This window comes from Carica papaya, chromosome 5 (assembly GCF_054855325.1).
Source record: "Carica papaya isolate Zhongbai chromosome 5, ASM5485532v1, whole genome shotgun sequence".
Classification (NCBI taxonomy): Eukaryota; Viridiplantae; Streptophyta; class Magnoliopsida; order Brassicales; family Caricaceae; genus Carica; species Carica papaya.
The window spans coordinates 27,490,941-27,504,386 of record NC_142313.1 but is presented as its reverse complement, the minus strand read 5'-3'; the positions used below and the strand labels follow the sequence as shown (position 1 = coordinate 27,504,386).

Sequence of the window (13,446 nt, the reverse complement as noted above, 5' to 3'; positions counted from 1 at the left end):
CAAATACATAAACTCATTCCCCTTTCTTCCCCCTCCCGTCATTTGTTTCCTTGTGCGTGCGCACTGCACCTCCCGTTCTCGTTCTAATATCAAGTAAAATGCTACAGCGCCGTGACTCACATTTGCGAATAAACCTGAGGACCATAATTCAAGTCGCGCGTAACGTCGAAAGAATCATCTGCAAAAAAAATGGGTGCAACACGAGGATTTCACAAGAAAATGGGTGAAATATAAGGACTTCGCAGGAGGTAACCCATGCGAGTACTACTCTCGCCCAAGCACCCTTACCTACGGAGTTCTGATAGAATCCATTGCATTAGTGTGGTATGATCGCACCTGTTTCATTTCGCGCTGAAAATACATACACTCCTTCTCCTTCCCTCCCCCTCCCATCAATTGTTTCCTTGTGCGTTCACACTGCACCTCTCCTTCTCGTTCTAATATCGATTGAAATGCCCCTGCTTCTTGACTCACATTTGCGTATAAACTAGTGGACCTTAGTTCCAGTCGCGCGTAACGTCGAATGACCTGTCTGAAAAAAAATTATTGCGACACGAGGAGTTCCCATGAGGTCACCAATCCGAGTACTACTCTCACCCAAGCACACTTAACTACGGAGTTCTGATGGGATCCGGTGCATTAGTGCTGGTATGATCGCACCTGTTTCATTTTGTGCTGAAAATACACACACTCCTTCTCCTTCCCTCCCCCTCCCATCAATTGTTTCCTTATGCGTTCACACTGCACCTCTCCTTCTCGTTCTAATATTGATTAAAATGCTCCTGCTTCTTGACTCACATTTGCGTATAAACCAGCGGACCCTAGTTCCAGTCGCGCGTAACGTCGAACAACCTCTCTGAAAAAAAATTGGTGCGACACGAGGACTTCCAAGGAGGTCACCCATCCGAGTACTACTCTCGCCCAAGGACACTTAACTGCGGAGTTGTGATGGGATCTGGTGCATTAATGCAGGTATGATCGCACCTGTCTAATTCCACACTGCAAATACATAAACTCCTTCTCCTTTCTTCCCCCTCCCGTCATTTGTTTCCTTGTGCGTGCGCAATGCACCTCCCGTGCTCGTTCTAATATCAAGTAAAATGCTACGGCACATCTGAAAAAAAGAAAATGGGTGCAACACGAGAACTTCCCAGGAGGTAACCCATCATTGTACTACTTTCGCCAAAGCACACTTAACTGCGGAGTTCTGATGGGATCCGGTGCATTTGTGTTGGTGTGACCGCACCTGTTTAATTTCGTGCTGAAAATACATACACTCCTTCTTCCCTCCCCCCTCCCATCATTTATTTCCTTGTGCGTTCACACTGCACCTCTCATTCTCGTTCTAATATCGATTAAAATGCCCCTGATTCTTGACTCACATTTGCGTATAAACCAGCGGACCATAGTTCCAGTCGCGCGTAACGTCGAACGACGCATCTGAAAAAAAATTGTTGTGATACGAGGACTTCCCAAGAGGTCACCCATCCGAGTACTACTCTCGCCCAAGCACACTTAACTGCAGAGTTCTGATGGGATCCAGTGCATTAGTGCTGGTATGATGCCACTTATTTAATTTTGTGCTTCAAATACATACACTCCCTCTCTTTTCTTCCTCCTCCCGTCATTTGTTTCCTTGTGCATGCGCACTGCACCTCCCGTACTCGTTCTAATATCAAGTAAAATGCCACGGCGCCGTGACTCATGTTTGCGAATAAACCTGCGGACCATAAATCAAGTCGCGCGTAATGTCGAAAGAATCATCTGCAAAAATATGGGTGCAACACGAGGACCTCCCAAGAAAATGGGTGAAATATATGGACTACGCATGAGGTCACCCATCCGAGTACTTTTCTCGCCCAAGCACCCTTAACTGCGGAGTTCTGATAGAATCCGTTGCATTAGTGCTGGTATGATCCCTCATGTTTCATTCTGCACTGCAAATACATACACTCTTTCTCCTCCCATCCCCCCTCCCGTCATTTGTTTCCTTGTGCGTGCACTCTGCATCTCTATTTCTCGTTTTAATATCAAGTAATATGCCCCGGCACCGTGACTCACCTTTGCAAATGAACCAGCAGTTTATAATTCCATTCGCGCGTAACGTCGAACAACCCATCCGAAAAAAAATTGGTGCAACACGAGGGCTTCCCAACCGGTCACCCATTCGAGTACTACTCCCGCCCAAGCACACTTAACTGTGGAGTTCTGATGGGATCTGGAGCTTTAGTGCTGGTATGATCGCACCTGTTTAATTTCACGCTGCAAATACATACACTCCTTCTCCTTTCTTCCCCCTCCCGTCATTTGTTTCCTTGTGCGTTCACACTTCACCTCTCATTCTCGTTCTAATATCGATTAAAATGCCCCTGCTTCTTGACTCACATTTGCGTATAAACCAGCGGACCCTAGTTCTAGACGTGCGTAACGTCGAACGACCTGTCTGAAAAAAAATTGGTGCGACACGAGTACTTCCCAAGAGGTCACCCATCTGAGTACTAATCTCGCCCAAGCACACATAACTGCGGAGTTCTGATGGGATCCGGTGCATTAGTGCTGGTATGATCGCACCTGTTTAATTTCGCGCTGCAAATACATAAACTCATTCCCCTTTCTTCCCCCTCTCGTCATTTGTTTCCTTGTGCCTGCGTACTTCACCTCCCGTTCTCGTTCTAATATCAAGTAAAATGCCACGGCGCCGTGACTCACATTTGCGAATAAACCTGAGGACCGTAATTCAAGTCGCGCGTAACGTCGAAAGAATCATTTGCAAAAAAATGGGTGCAACACGAGGACTTCACAAGAAAATGGGTGAAATATAAGGACTTCGTAGGAGGTAACCATTGCTAGTACTACTCTCGCCCAAGCACCCTTACCTACGGAGTTCTGATAGAATCCGTTGCATTAGTACTGGTATGATCGCACCTGTTTCATTTTGTGCTAAAAATACATACACTCCTTCTTCTTCCCTCCCCCTCCCATCAATTGTTTCCTTGTGCGTTCACACTGCACCTCTCCTTCTCGTTGTAATATCGATTAAAATGCCCCTACTTCTTGACTCACATTTACGTATAAACCAGCGGACTCTAGTTCCAGTCGAACGACCCATCTGAAAAAAAAATTGTTGCGATACGAGGACTTCCCAAGAGGTCACCCATCCGAGTACTACTCTCGCCCAAGCACACTTAACTGCAGAGTTCTGATGGGATCCAGTGCATTAGTGCTGGTATGATGCCACTTGTTTAATTTTGTGCTTCAAATACATACACTCCTTCTCTTTTCTTCCTCATCCCGTCATTTGTTTCCTTGTGCGTGCGCACTGCACCTCCTGTACTCGTTCTAATATCAAGTAAAATGCCACGGCGCCGTGACTCACATTTGCAAATGAACCAGCAGTTTATAATTCCATTCGCGCGTAACGTCGAACAACCCATCCGAAAAAAATAGGTGCAACACGAGGGCTTCCCAAGTTGTCACCCATCCGAGTACTACTCTCGCCCAAGCACACTTAAGTGCGTAGTCCCGATGGGATCCAGGGCTTTAGTGCTGGTATGATCGCACCTGTTTAATTTCGCGCTGCAAATACATATACTCCTTCTCCTTTCTTACCCCTCCGGTCATTTGTTTCCTTGTGCGTTCACACTTCACCTCTCATTCTCGTTCTAATATCGATTAAAATGACCCTGCTTCTTGACTCACATTTGCGTATAAACCAGCGGACCCTAGTTCCAGTCGCGCGTAATGTCAAACGACCCGTCTGAAAAAAAATTGGTGCGACAAGAGGACTTCCCAAGAGGTCACCCATCCGAGTACTACTCTCGCCCAAGCACACAAAACTGCGGAGTTCTGATGGGATCCGGTGCATTACTGCTGAAATGATTGCACCTGTTTAATTTCCCGCTGTAGATACACAAACTCATTCCCCTTTCGTCCCCCTCCCGTCATTTGTTTCCTTGTGCGTGCGCACTGCAGCTCCCGTTCTCGTTCTAATAACAAGTAAAATGCTACAGCGCCGTGACTCACATTTGCGAATAAACCTGAGGACCATAATTCAAGTCGCGCGTAACGTCAAAAGAATCATCTGCAAAAAAATGGGTGCAACACGAGGACTTCCTAAGAAAATGGGTGAAATATAAGTACTTCGCAGGAGGTCACCCATCCTAGTGCTACTCTCGCCCAAGCACCCTTAACTTGCGGAGTTCTGATAGAATCCGTTGCATTGGTGCTGGTATGATGGCTCATGTTTCATTTTGCGCTGCAAATACATTAACTTTTTCTCCCTCCATCCCCCCTCCCGTCATTTGTTTCCTTGTGCGTGCACTCTGCATCTCTCCTTCTCGTTCTAATATCGATTAAAATGCCCCTGCTTCTTGACTCACATTTGCGTATAAACCAGTAGACCCTAGTTCCAGTCGCGCGTAACGTCGAACGACCCGTCTGAAAAAAAAAATTAGTACGACACGACGACTTCACAGGAGGTCACCCATCCGAGTACTACTCTCGCCCAAACACACTTAACTGCGGAGTTCTGATGGGATCCGGTGCATTAGTGCTGGTTTGATCGCACCCGTTTAAGTTCGCGCTGCAAATACATAAACTACTTCTCCGTTCTTCCCCCTCCCGTCATTTGTTTCCTTGTGCGTGCGCACTGCACCTCTTGTTCTCGTTCAAATATCAAGTAAGATGCCACAGCGCCGTGACTCACATTTGCGAATAAATCTGCGGACCATAATTAAAGTCGCACGTAACGTCGAACGACACATCTGAAAAAAAAAAAATGGGTGCAACACGAGAACTTCCCAGGAGGTAACCCATCATTGTACTACTTTCGTCAAATCACTCTTAACTGCGGAGTTCAGATGGGATCCGGTGCATTTATGCTGGTGTGAGCGCACCTGTTTAATTTCTGGCTGAAATTACATACACTCCTTCTTCCCTCCCCCCCTCCCATCATTTGTTTCCTTGTGCATTCACACTGCACCTCTCCTTCTCGTTCTAATATCGATTAAAATACCCCTGATTCTTGACTCACATTTGCGTATAAACCAGCGGACCATAGTTCCAGTCGCGCGTAACGTCGAACGACCCGTCTGAAAAAAAATTGGTGCAACACAAAGACTTCCCAAGAGGTCACCCATCTGAGTACTACTCTCGCCCAAGCACAATTAACTGCAGAGTTCTGATTGGATCCAGTGCATTAGTGCTGGTATGATTGCACCCGTTTAATTTCGCGCTGCAAATAGATAAACTCCTTCTCCTTTCTTCCCCCTCCCGTCATTTGTTTCCTTGTGCGTGCGCACTGCACCTCCCGTACTCGTTCTAATATCAAGTAAAATACTAAGGTGCCGTGACTCACATTTGCGAATAAACCTGAGGACCATAATTCAAGTCGCGCGTAACGTCGAAAGAATCGTCTGCAAAAAAATGGGTGCAACACGAGGACTTCACAAGAAAATGGGTGAAATATAAGGACTTCGCAGGAGGTAACCCATGCTAGTACTACTCTCGCCCAAGCACCCTTACCTACGGAGTTCTGATAGAATCCATTGCATTAGTGTGTTATGATCGCACCTGTTTCATTTCGTGCTGAAAATACATACACTCTTTCTCCTCCCATCCCCCCTCCCGTCATTTGTTTCCTTGTGCGTGCACTCTGCATCTCTCTTTCTCGTTCTAATATCAAGTAATATGCCCCGGCACCGTGACTCACCTTTGCAAATAAACCAGAGGTTTATAATTCCATTCGCGTGTAACGTCGAGCAACCCATCCGAATACTAATCTCGCCCAAGCACACTTCACTGCGGAGTTCTGATGGGATCCGGTGCATTAGTGCTGGTAAGATCGCACCTGTTTAAATTTGCGCTGCAAATACAAAAACTCATTCCCCTTTCTTCCCCCTCCCGTCATTTGTTTCTTTGTGCGTGCGCACTAAACCTCCCGTTTTCATTTTAATATCAAGTAAAATGCTACAGCGCCGTGACTCACATTTGCGAATAAACCTTAGGACCATAATTCAAGTCGCGCGTAACCTCGAAAGAATAATCTGCAAAAAAATGGGTGCAACACAAGGACTTCACAAGAAAATGGGTGAAATATAAGGACTTCGCAGGAGGTAACCCATGCTAGTACTACTCTCGCCGAAGCACCCTTACCTACGGAGTTATAATAGAATCCGCTGCATTAGTGCTGGTATGATCGCACTTGTTTCATTTCGTGCTGAAAATACATACACTCCTTCTCCTTCCCTCCCCCTCCCATCAATTGTTTCCTTGTGCGTTCACACTGCATCTCTCCTTCTCGTTCTAATATCGATTAAAATGCCCCTGCTTCTTGACTCACATTTGTGTATAAACCAGCGGACCCCAGTTCCAGTCGCGCGTAACGTCGAACGATCCGTCTGAAAAAAAATTAGTGCGACACAAGGACTTCCCAAGAGGTCACCCATCCGAGTACTACTCTCGCCCAAGCACACTTAACTGTGGAGTTCTGATGGGATCCAGTGCATTAGTGCTGGTATGATCACACTCGTTTAATTTTGCGCTGCAAATAAACAAACTCCTTCTCCTTTCTTCCCCCTCCCGTCATTTGTTTCCTTGTGCGTGCCCACTGCACTTCCCGTGCTCGTTCTTATATCAAGTAAAATGTTACGGTACCGTGACTCACATTTGCGAATAAACCTGAGGACCATAATTCAAGTCGCGCGTATCGTCGAAAGAATCATCTGCAAAAAAAAGGGTGCAACACGAGGACTTCCTAAGAAAATGGGTGAAATATAAGGACTTCGCAGGAGGTCACCCATCCTAGTGCTACTCTCGCCCAAGCACCCTTAACTTGCAGAGTTTTGATAGAATTCGTTGCATTGGTGATGATATGATTACTCATGTTTCATTATGCGCTGCAAATACATACACTTTTTCTGCCTCCATCCCCCCTCCCGTCATTTGTTTCCTTGTGCGTGCACTCTGCATCTCTCCTTTTTGTTCTAATATCGATTAAAATGCCCCTGCTTCTTGACTCGGATTTGCGTATAATCCAGTGGACCCTAGTTCCAGTCGCGCGTAACGTTGAACGACCCGTCTGGAAAAAAAAATTAGTGCGACATGAGGACTTCCCAGGAGGTCACCCATCCCATCCGAGTACTAATCTCGCCCAAGCACACTTCACTGCGGAGTTCTGATGGGATCCGGTGCATTAGTGCTGGTATGATCACACCTATTTAATTTTGCGCTACAAATACATAAACTCATTCCCCTTTTTTTCCCCCTCCCGTCATTTGTTTCCTTGTGCGTGCGCACTACACCTCCCGTTCTCGTTCTAATATCAAGTAAATTGCTACAGCGCCGTGACTCACATTTGCGAATGAACTTGAGGACCATAATTGAAGTCACGCGTAACGTCGAAAGAATCATCTACAAAAAAATGGGTGCAATATGAGGACTTCACAAGAAAATGGGTGAAATATAAGGACTTCGCAGGAGGTAACCCACCTGAGTACTACTCTCGCCCAAGCACACTTAACTGCAGAGTTCTGATGGGATACGGGGCTTTAGTGCTGGTATAATCGCTCCTGTTTAAGTTCGCGCTGCAAAAACATACACTCCTTCTCCTTTCTTCCCCCTCCCGTCAATTGTTTCCTTGTGCGTTCACACTGCACCTCTCATTCTCGTTCTAATATCGATAAAAATGCCCCTACTTCTTGACTCACATTTGCATATAAACTAGCGGACCCTAGTTCCAGTCGCGCGTAACGTCGAACGACCCGTCTGAAAAAAAATTATTGCGACACGGGGACTTCCCAGGAGGTCACCCATCCGAGTACTACTTTCACCAAAGCACACTTAACTGCGAAGTTCTGATGGGATCCGGAGCATTTGTGCTGGTATCGTCGAACAGCACATCTGAAAAAAAGAAGATGGGTGCAACACGAGTACTTCACAAGAAAATGGGTGAAATATAAGGACTTCGCAGGAGGTAGCCCATGCTAGTACTACTCTCGCCCAAGCACCCTTACCTACAGAGTTCTGATAGAATCCGTTGCATTAGTGCTTGTATGATCGCACCTGTTTCATTTCGTGCTGAAAATACATACACTCCTTCTCCTTCCCTCCCCCTCCCATCAATTGTTTCCTTGTGTGTTCACACTGCACCTCTCCTTCTCGTTCTAATATCGATTTAAATGCCCCTGCTTCTTGACTCACATTTGCGTATAAACCAGCGGACCCTAGTTCTAGTCGCGCGTAACGTCGAACGACCCGTCTGAACAAAAATTAGTGCGACACGAGGACTTCCCAGAAGGTCACCCATCCGAGTACTACTCTCGCCAAAGCACACTTAACTGCAGAGTTCTGATGGGATCCTGTGCATTAGTGCTGGTATGATCGCACCCGTTTAATTCAACGCAGCAAATACATAAATTCCTTCTCCTTTCTTCCCCCTCCCGTCATTTGTTTCCTTGTGCGTGCGCACTGCACCTCTCGTTCTCGTTCAAATATCAAGTAAAATGCCACGGTGCCGTGACTCTCATTTGCGAATAAATTTGCATACCATAATTAAAGTCGCGCGTAACGTCGAACGGCACATCTGAAAAAAAGAAGATGGGTGCAACACGAGGACTTCACAAGAAAATGGGTGAAATATAAGGACTTCGCAGGAGGTAACCCATGCTAGTACTACTCTCGCCCAAGCACCCTTACCTACAGAGTTCTGATAGAATCCGTTGCATTAGTGCTTGTATGATCGCACCTGTTTCATTTCGTGTTGAAAATACATACACTCCTTCTCCTTCCCTCCCCCTCCCATCAATTGTTTCCTTGTGTGTTCACACTGCACCTCTCCTTCTCGTTCTAATATCGATTTAAATGCCCATGCTTCTTGACTCACATTTGCGTATAAACCAGCGGACCCTAGTTCTAGTCGCGCGTAACGTTGAACGACCCGTCTGAAAAAAAATTGGTGCGACACGAGGACTTCCCAGGAGGTCACCCATCCGAGTACTACTCTCGCCCAAGCACACTTAACTGTAGAGTTCTGATTGGATCCGGTGCATTAGTGCTGGTATGATCGCACCCGTTTAATTCAACGCAGCAAATACATAAACTCCTTCTCCTTTCTTCCCCCTCCCGTCATTTGTTTCCTTGTGCGTGCGCACTGCACCTCTCGTTCTCGTTCAAATATCAAGTAAAATGCTACGGTGCTGTGACTCACATTTGTAAATAAATTTGCGGACCATAATTAAAGTCGCGCGTAACGTCGAACTGCACATCTAAAAAAAAGAAAATGGGTGCAACACGAGAACTTCCTAGGAGGTAACCCATCATTGTACTACTTCGCCAAAGCACACTTAACTGTGGAGTTCTGATGGGATCCGGTGGATTTGTGCAGGTGTGACCGCACCTGTTTAATTTCGTGCTGAAAATACATACACTCCTTCTTCCCTCCCCCCCTCCAATCATTTGTTTCCTTGTGCGTTCACACTGCACCTCTCCTTCTCATTCTAATATGGATTAAAATGCCCCAGATTCTTGACTCACATTTTCGTATAAACCAGCGGACCCATGCTAGAACTACTCTCGCCCAAACACCCTTACCTACGGAGTTCTAATAGAATCCGTTGCATTAGTGCTGGTATGATCGCACCTGTTTCATTTCGTGCTGAAAATACATACACTCCTTCTCCTTCCCTCCCCCTCCCATCAATTGTTTCTTTGTGCGTTCACACTGCACCTCTGCTTCTCGTTCTAATATCGATTAAAATGCCCCTGCTTCTTGACTCACATTTGCGTATAAACCAGCGGACCCTCGTTCCAGTCGCGCGTAACGTCGAACGACCCGTCTGAAAAAAAATTGGTGCGACACGAGGACTTCCCAGGAGGTCACCCATTCGAGTACTACTCTCGCCCAAGCACACTTAACTGTAGAGTTCTGATGGGATCCAGTGCTTTAGTGCTGGTATGATGCCATTTGTTTAATTTTGCGCTTCAAATACATACACTCCTTCTCTTTTCTTCCTCATCCCGTCATTTGTTTTCTTGTGCGTGCGCACTGCACCTCCCGTACTCGTTCTAATATCAAGTAAAATGCCACGGCGCCATGACTCACATTTGCGAATAAACCTGCGGACCATAAATCAAGTCGCGCGTAACGTCGAAAGAATCATCTGAAAAAAGATGGGTGCAACACGAGGACCTCCCAAGAAAATGGGTGAAATATAAGGACTTCGCAGGAGGTCACCCATCCGAGTACTTTTCTCTCCCAAGCACCCTTAACTGCGGAGTTCTGATAGAATCCGTTGCATTAGTGCTGGTATGATCCCTCATGTTTCATTCTGCACAGCGAATACATACACTCTTTCTCCTCCCATCCCCCCTCCCGTCATTTGTTTCCTTGTGCGTGCACTCTGCATCTCTCTTTCTCATTCTAATATCAAGTAATATGACCCGGCACCGTGACTCACCTTTGCAAATGAACCAGTGGTTTATAATTCCATTCGCGCATAACGTCGAACAACCCATCCGAAAAAAAATAGGTGCAACACGAGGGCTTCCCAAGTGGTCACCCATCCGAGTACTACCCTCGCCCAAGCACACTTAAATGCGGAGTTCTGATGGGATCCGGAGTTTTGGTGCTGGTATGATCGCACATGTTTAATTTCGCGCTACAAATACATACACACCTTCTCCTTTCTTCCCCCTCCGGTCATTTGTTTCCTTGTGCGTTCACACTTTACCTCTCATTCTCGTTCTAATATCGATTAAAATGCCCCTGATTCTTGACTCAAATTTGCGTATAAACCAACGGACCCTAGTTCCAGACGCGCGTAACGTCGAACGACCCGTCTGAAAAAAAAATTGGTGCGACACGAGGACTTCCCAGGAGGTCATCCATCCGAGTACTAATCTCACCCAAGCACACTTAACTGCAGAGTTCTGATGGGATCCGGGGCTTTACTGCTGGTATGATCGCACCTGTTTAGTTTCGCGCTACAAGTACATACACTCCTTCTCCTTTCTTCCCCCTCCCGTCATTTGTTTCCTTGTGCGTTCACACTTCACCTCTCATTCTCGTTCTAATATCGATTAAAATGCCCCTGCTTCTTGACTCACATTTGCGTATAAACCAGCGGACCCTAGTTCCAGTCGCGCGTAACTTCGAACGACCTGTCTAAAAAAAAATTGGTGCGACACGAGGACTTTCCAAGAGGTCACCCATCCGAGTACTACTCTCGCCCAAGCACACTTAACTGCGGAGTTCTGATGGGATCCGGTGCATTAGTGCTGGTATGATCGCACCCGTTTAATTCCGCGCTGCATATACATAAACTCCTTCTCCTTTCTTCCCCCTCCCGTCATTTGATTCCTTGTGCGTGCGCATTGCACCTCCCGTGCTCGTTTTAATATCAAGTAAAATGCTACGGTGCCGTGACTCACATTTGCGAATAAACCTGAGGACCATAATTCAAGTCGCGCGTAACGTCGAAAGAATCATCTGCAAAAAAATGGGTGCCACACGAGGACTTTCTAAGAAAATAGGTGAAATATAAGGACTTCGCATGAGGTCACCCATCCTAGTGCTACTCTCGCCCAAGCACCCTTAACTTGCAGAGTTCTGATAGAATCCGTTGTATTGATGCTGGTTTGATCGCTCATGTTTCATTCTGCGCTGCAAATACATACACTCTTTCTCCCTCCATCCCCTCTCCCGTCATTTGTTTCCTTGTGCGTGCACTTTGCATCTCTCCTTCTCGTTCTAATATCAAGTAAAATGCCCTAGCATCGTGACACACCTTTGCGAATGAACCATCGGTTTATAATTGCATTCGCGCGTAACATCGAGCGACCCATCCGAAAAAAATGGGTGCAACACGAGGACTTCCCAGGAGGTCACCGTAAATCAAGTCGCGCGTAACGTCGAAAGAATCATCTGCAAAAAGATGGGTGCAACACGAGGACCTCCCAAGAAAATGGGTGAAATATAAGGACTTCGCAGGAGGTCACCCATCCGAGTACTTTTTTCGCCCAAGCACCCTTAATTGCGGAGTTCTGATAGAATCCTTTGCATTAGTGCTGGTATGATCCCTCATGTTTCATTCTGCACTGCAAATACATACACTCTTTCTCCTCCCATCCCCCCTCCCGTCATTTGTTTCCTTGTGCGTGCACTCTGCATCTCTCTTTCTCGTTCTAATATCAAGTAATATACCCCGGCACCGTGACTCACATTTGCAAATGAACCAGCGGTTTATAATTCCATTCGCGCGTAACGTCGAACAACCCATCCGAAAAAAAATAGGTGCAACATGAGGGCTTCTCAAGTGGTCACCCATTCGAGTACTACTCTCGCCCAAGCACACTTAACTGCAGAGTTCTGATGGGATCCGGGGCTTTAGTGCTGGTATGATCGTACCTGTTTAATTTCGCGCTGCAAATACATACACTCCTTCTCCTTTCTTCCCCCTCCCGTCATTTGTTTCCTTGTGCGTTCACACTTCACCTCTCATTCTCGTTCTAATATCGATTAAAATACCCCTGCTTCTTGACTCACATTTGCGTATAAACCAGCGGACCCTTGTTCCAGACGCGCGTAACGTCGAACGACCCGTCTGAAAAAAAATTGGTGCGACACGAGGACTTCCCAGGAGGTCACCCATCCGAGTACTAATCTCGCCCAAGCACACTTCACTGCGGAGTTCTGATGGGATCCGGTGCATTAGTGCTGGTATGATCGCACCTGTTTAATTGTGCGCTGCAAATACAAAATCTCATTCTCCTTTCTTCCCCCTCCCGTCTTTTTTTTCCTTATGCGTGCGCACTGCACCTCCCGTTCTCATTCTAATATCAAGTAAAATACTACAGCGCCGTGACTCACATTTGCGAATAAACCTGAGGACCATAATTCAAGTCGCCCGTAACGTCGAAAGAATCATCTGCAAAAAAATGGGTGCAACACGAGGACTTCACAAGAAAATGGGTGAAATATAAGGACTTCGCAGGAGGTAACCCATGCTAGTACTACTCTCGCCCAAGCACCCTTACCTACGGAGATCTGATAGAATCCGTTTCATTAGTGCTGGTATGATCGCACCTGTTTCATTTCGCGCTGCAAATACATAAACTGCTTCTCCTTTCTTCCCCCTCCCGTAATTTGTTTCCTTGTGTGTGCGCACTGAACCTCCCGTTCTCGTTTTAATATCAAGTAAAATGGTACAGCGCCATGACTCACATTTGCGAAAAAACCTGAGGACCAAAATTCAAGTCGCGCGTAACGTCGAAAGAATCATCTGCAAAAAAATGGGTGCAACACGAGGACTTCACAAGAAAATGGATGAAATATAAGGACTTCCCAGGAGGTAACCCATGCTAGTACTACTCTCGCCCAAGAACCCTTACCTACGGAGTTCTGATAGAATCCGTTGCATTAGTGATGGTATGATCGCACCTGTTTCATTT

At 46.4% G+C, this 13,446-nt stretch overlaps 4 non-coding genes and 21 pseudogenes across 4 annotated transcripts; all 25 read right to left on the bottom strand.

Annotated features, from left to right (window-relative positions):
• Positions 1 to 543: 543 nt before the first annotated feature.
• Positions 544 to 662, bottom strand: LOC148257155 (5S ribosomal RNA; annotated as a pseudogene).
• Positions 663 to 867: 205 nt separating this feature from the next.
• On the bottom strand, positions 868 to 986 carry LOC148257154 (5S ribosomal RNA; annotated as a pseudogene).
• Positions 987 to 1,129: 143 nt separating this feature from the next.
• Positions 1,130 to 1,248, bottom strand: LOC148257153 (5S ribosomal RNA; annotated as a pseudogene).
• Positions 1,249 to 1,453: 205 nt separating this feature from the next.
• On the bottom strand, positions 1,454 to 1,570 carry LOC148257152 (5S ribosomal RNA; annotated as a pseudogene).
• Positions 1,571 to 2,130: 560 nt separating this feature from the next.
• Positions 2,131 to 2,249, bottom strand: LOC148257151 (5S ribosomal RNA; annotated as a pseudogene).
• A 205-nt stretch (positions 2,250 to 2,454) lies between these two features.
• On the bottom strand, positions 2,455 to 2,573 carry LOC148257150 (5S ribosomal RNA; annotated as a pseudogene).
• Positions 2,574 to 3,121: 548 nt separating this feature from the next.
• Positions 3,122 to 3,239, bottom strand: LOC148257149 (5S ribosomal RNA; annotated as a pseudogene).
• A 205-nt stretch (positions 3,240 to 3,444) lies between these two features.
• Positions 3,445 to 3,563, bottom strand: LOC148257148 (5S ribosomal RNA; annotated as a pseudogene).
• A 205-nt stretch (positions 3,564 to 3,768) lies between these two features.
• LOC148257147 (5S ribosomal RNA) lies at positions 3,769 to 3,887 on the bottom strand (annotated as a pseudogene).
• A 563-nt stretch (positions 3,888 to 4,450) lies between these two features.
• LOC148257146 (5S ribosomal RNA) lies at positions 4,451 to 4,569 on the bottom strand (annotated as a pseudogene).
• A 209-nt stretch (positions 4,570 to 4,778) lies between these two features.
• Positions 4,779 to 4,897, bottom strand: LOC148257145 (5S ribosomal RNA; annotated as a pseudogene).
• A 204-nt stretch (positions 4,898 to 5,101) lies between these two features.
• LOC148257144 (5S ribosomal RNA) lies at positions 5,102 to 5,220 on the bottom strand (annotated as a pseudogene).
• Positions 5,221 to 6,409: 1,189 nt separating this feature from the next.
• LOC148257143 (5S ribosomal RNA) lies at positions 6,410 to 6,528 on the bottom strand. Its single transcript, XR_015820062.1, has one exon. It is a non-coding gene; the product is annotated as a 5S ribosomal RNA (ribosomal RNA).
• Positions 6,529 to 7,091: 563 nt separating this feature from the next.
• On the bottom strand, positions 7,092 to 7,215 carry LOC148257142 (5S ribosomal RNA; annotated as a pseudogene).
• A 560-nt stretch (positions 7,216 to 7,775) lies between these two features.
• On the bottom strand, positions 7,776 to 7,893 carry LOC148257141 (5S ribosomal RNA; annotated as a pseudogene).
• Positions 7,894 to 8,268: 375 nt separating this feature from the next.
• Positions 8,269 to 8,387, bottom strand: LOC148257140 (5S ribosomal RNA; annotated as a pseudogene).
• A 563-nt stretch (positions 8,388 to 8,950) lies between these two features.
• On the bottom strand, positions 8,951 to 9,069 carry LOC148257139 (5S ribosomal RNA; annotated as a pseudogene).
• Positions 9,070 to 9,278: 209 nt separating this feature from the next.
• LOC148257138 (5S ribosomal RNA) lies at positions 9,279 to 9,396 on the bottom strand (annotated as a pseudogene).
• A 446-nt stretch (positions 9,397 to 9,842) lies between these two features.
• On the bottom strand, positions 9,843 to 9,962 carry LOC148257137 (5S ribosomal RNA; annotated as a pseudogene).
• A 236-nt stretch (positions 9,963 to 10,198) lies between these two features.
• On the bottom strand, positions 10,199 to 10,317 carry LOC148257136 (5S ribosomal RNA; annotated as a pseudogene).
• Positions 10,318 to 10,523: 206 nt separating this feature from the next.
• Positions 10,524 to 10,642, bottom strand: LOC148257135 (5S ribosomal RNA). Its single transcript, XR_015820232.1, has one exon. It is a non-coding gene; the product is annotated as a 5S ribosomal RNA (ribosomal RNA).
• Positions 10,643 to 10,848: 206 nt separating this feature from the next.
• On the bottom strand, positions 10,849 to 10,967 carry LOC148257134 (5S ribosomal RNA; annotated as a pseudogene).
• Positions 10,968 to 11,172: 205 nt separating this feature from the next.
• Positions 11,173 to 11,291, bottom strand: LOC148257133 (5S ribosomal RNA). The gene has a single exon (XR_015819827.1). It is a non-coding gene; the product is annotated as a 5S ribosomal RNA (ribosomal RNA).
• A 995-nt stretch (positions 11,292 to 12,286) lies between these two features.
• LOC148257132 (5S ribosomal RNA) lies at positions 12,287 to 12,405 on the bottom strand (annotated as a pseudogene).
• Positions 12,406 to 12,610: 205 nt separating this feature from the next.
• Positions 12,611 to 12,729, bottom strand: LOC148257131 (5S ribosomal RNA). The gene has a single exon (XR_015821000.1). It is a non-coding gene; the product is annotated as a 5S ribosomal RNA (ribosomal RNA).
• Between the last annotated feature and the right edge of the window lie 717 nt (positions 12,730 to 13,446).